Source organism: Bombyx mandarina, chromosome 08 (assembly GCF_030267445.1).
Source record: "Bombyx mandarina strain Sakado chromosome 08, ASM3026744v2".
In the NCBI taxonomy this organism is placed as follows: Eukaryota; Metazoa; Arthropoda; class Insecta; order Lepidoptera; family Bombycidae; genus Bombyx; species Bombyx mandarina.
The window spans coordinates 2,274,511-2,278,455 of NC_143215.1; the positions used below are offsets into that span (position 1 = coordinate 2,274,511).

General features: G+C 35.0%; 1 pseudogene; it reads right to left on the minus strand.

The window, feature by feature from the left end:
- Nucleotides 1–1,852: 1,852 nt before the first annotated feature.
- On the minus strand, nt 1,853–2,594 carry LOC149502416 (uncharacterized; annotated as a pseudogene).
- Between the last annotated feature and the right edge of the window lie 1,351 nt (nt 2,595–3,945).

Genomic DNA, 3,945 nt, shown 5'->3' on the forward strand with positions numbered 1-3,945 from the left:
TCATCATGATCATTGTCACATAAGTCTATAACGTTAGAGTTCATAATAGCTGGACGAGACAGATTCATTTTTCCTGCTTTATAAACTATCTCATACTCGTATTATTCGAGCTTGAGACGCCATCTTACAAGACGACTGCCTCGATCTTTGATTGAAAATAGCCACGTCAGAGGTTTGTGGTCTGTAACGATTTTGAATCTTCTTCCGAGGAGATAAAGTCTGAAATGCTTAACTGCCCATACTATGGCAAGCAACTCTCTTTCGATAGTTGAATAATTAGACTCGGCTTTATTTAAAGTGCGTGAGCCATACGCGCTTGGCAAATCTTTGCCAATATTTCCTTGTGAGAGGATAGCACCAATAGCATGTAACGATGCATCGGTAGTTAATACGAAGTCTTTGTTGAAATCGGGGTATTGAAGAATTGGAGCCAACGTTAAAATTTCTTTGCATTTACAGAATGCTGACTGCTGATCTTTACTCCATATAAAAGGAACATCTTTCTTGAGTAAGCTCGTTAAAGGTTTAGTGATTTTGCTAAAGTCAGGTATAAATCTACGATAGTATCCTGCGAGACCTAAGAATGATTTTATATATTTACACGATTTAGGAATAGGAAAGTTTTTAATTGCTAAAACCTTTTTAGGATTTGGTTTCACGCCTTGATTTGTGATGATATGGCCTAGATAGGCAACTTCTTTGCGCATAAATTCACACTTGTCGAGTTGAATTTTTAGACCATATTTACGGAGTCGTTCTAAGACTTCAGTTAGTTTTTGTTCATGTTTCTGAAGACTAGAAGCGAAAACTACTAGATCATCTAAGTACACAAAACAACGTTCTCCCTGTAATACGTACAAAACGCTATCCATTGCGCGTTGGAAAGTAGCTGGGGCATATTTTATAGTCCAAAGGGCAAAAAATCATAGTGACCATAAGGAGTACTGAATGCTGTCTTAGGAATATACTTTTCATCAAGTTAATTTTGGTGAAAACCTGATGCTAAATCTAGAGTAGTAAAAAGTACATTGAATGACGATATTTTGTAAGTTTCTATGCTAGTTTTTTTTTTTTTTTTATTGCTTAGATGGGTGGACGAGCTCACAGCCCACCTGGTGTTAAGTGGTTACTGAAGCCCATAGACATCCACAACGTAAATGCGCCACCCACCTTGAGATATAAGTTCTAAGGTCTCAAGTAAGTTACAACGGCTGCCCCACCCTTCAAACCGAAACGCACTACTGCTTCACGGCAGAAATAGGCAGGGCGGTGGTACCCACCCGCGCGGACTCACAAGAGGTCCTACCACCAGTAGTTGGATTTTTTGAGCTAGGAGTCGATTTGAATTAACGATTTCATTAGATTTAGTTTTTGATTTACATTGGTTTTGTTGAGTATTTATACTAGCACTAGTATTTTTATTAGATTTTGAGTTGGAGCAAGAATTTGATTTGGAGTTTATTTTAGAACTCGATTTAGGATTTGATTTTGTGATTTCGTCACGAGGTTCTTATGATTTTTTAGTTGAAAAAGCTTTAGGGTTTACAAAGGTCTCGAAGTCACTGTTTTCAGTTTGAGTCGCAACGTCATTAAGTTGTCTCCGATAGACTGCTGAACTAAGTGAGTTACTGCTCTCCAACTGAGGGGTGAAAATCGTTGTTTGTTCCCGATGAACTGAATTAACAACATTATTTCCTGTGGCCTGAGCTTGACTTTTATAGTCTAAAGCTTTTTGCTCATAGTGTTTGTTAAATTGATTTAGAACATCCTTTGATTTAGTATTGGGCTTTAAATATTTGCGGTTTCCGAAGCATTGCCCGTGAGTTCGGCGCCTGCGATTTTAAATTATTAATTTTGATTGAGTTGGGATCTTGTTTGTTTCTTTGGTTATATTGTATTTTACGACATTCTTGAATTAAATGACCAGGGCTCTTGCAATTGTTACATGATTTTGTGGCTTATAACATTATGGTTGCCAGAGTTTGATTGTGAAGTTTGAATATATCTAGATTGACTATGATTTTGATATTAAACTGTGCTAGGGTTCATATTAAAAAGTTTTTGTCTAGCAGTATTCATATTCCGATTTTTTCCTTCTTGAATAACACAAAATTTCTTGCATCTGTTAGACTTTTGAAATCTCTAGTTCTAAGCATTACGCCTATATCAGAGTTTAAGCCATTTATAAAAACATTGAGAGCTGTTTCCTCAGCAGTAATTTTACGTCCTTCTAGGGTGTCATCGTTATATTCGATACACAGTTTTTCGATTATTTTACTCCGACAAAGATTCACGCGAAGAAAATAGTCAGTTACAGTTTCTTTTGATTGTTGGAACATGAATTGTAGTTCTAACATAAGATGTCCTAACGTTTTAGTTTGAGAAAACTTTTGTATTAGGAAGCATTTTAAGTCAGACCATGTTGAAAACTGTTTGGCATGAACGTCTGATGAACTTGGCCCAGTGATTTTATTTAACGCGTATATTAAAAGAACCATCTGTTGTTGAACAGAAGCTAAACTAAACGCGGAGTCACACGATCTGATAAATCGATACACTTGGCTAGGAGATGATGTGTTAAATTCTGGTATTAATTGTAAGAGTAAAAATAATATATGATTTAAGAAATATGTGATTTAAGAAATAATGAAAAAAATATTCTACCAAAAGTCGCGAATTTAATTTTATTTAAGATGATTAAAGATTTTTAAGACGATTTAAGATTAAGATTTAAAATTATTTAAGATTTAAGATTTGATTTAAGATTTTGTTCAATATATATGATTTAGGAAAAAGATTTAGGATTGTGTAACAGAGTAAGGATTTAGGATGAATTCAGAGCATATAAAAACCACTTACCACAGTGCAATTAAAATTAGATTCTGCATGTGGGCTCTCGTCTGTTCGGCGAAGTTATTTCAAAAGCTTTCAGCTACCGTGCTTGATTCACGTCGTCTTGCGGTTGCGGGCTGCTGCTGGGCGATGTATATCCCGTAGTTATTGCTGCTGCTGTTACTTGGCGACGTGAGTCTCGTCGCGCTGCGGTGATGCACGTTAAAACTTCGTCTTGGCGATATTTCTATGCGAAAACCATACCGACTGCGCCAAATTTGTTACGCGGTGAGTGGATTTGTAGTTTAAAAAAAAACTTTATTTTAATACACACTGAATTTATTTATCCTTTACAAAAATCTGTTGTTACACGGACAGAGTTACGATGTTATAAGCTTGAAGATTGATGACGAGCCCTAAGTTTCAAGGAGAAAGAAAATTTATACATGAATAGTATTTACTAAACAATTAGTAAATACTATTCATTTAATATGATTGAATTTAGACTATAAATATTATTGGTAAACATATTTAGAATCCATAACGACACAATTAGTAAATTACGGAATATTACTAATGTGAAAGGAATACAATATTAACTAATGTTCAAATTACAAATGAATATTTGATGTAAAGTAAACAATATACATATGATTTAGTAACCTAAGGAAATAAGTATGTTATATAGGCAGGTCAGGCATGTAGCACAGCTTCGTGAGGACTCCCAACACTTTTTAAGTTAAGGAAAAATCTTATCCGTCAAATCACTCTGATATTCAAAACTGGACGAAACATTAACCCAAGAATCCCAACATTCATCCCAACATCTCATCCCGATCTGGTGACCTATACGGCCATCCTAAATTATTGTAAAACAATAATCAGACGACCCTACTTAAATCTAGATGATTACAAGGCATTAATGAAAAGATTTGCGAGAGATTTTCCCAAGACGGTTTGTTTTTTGGCGTTAATTTTGAGGAAGCTGATGAATATCGAACTCCTAGTAATGATTAATATCATCACTAATTATTTTATTATATTTTGAGGAGAAGATAATTAAGTTCTTATACCGAAGTTTGTGTAGCAGTGGCATGCACGTACTGTCTATCA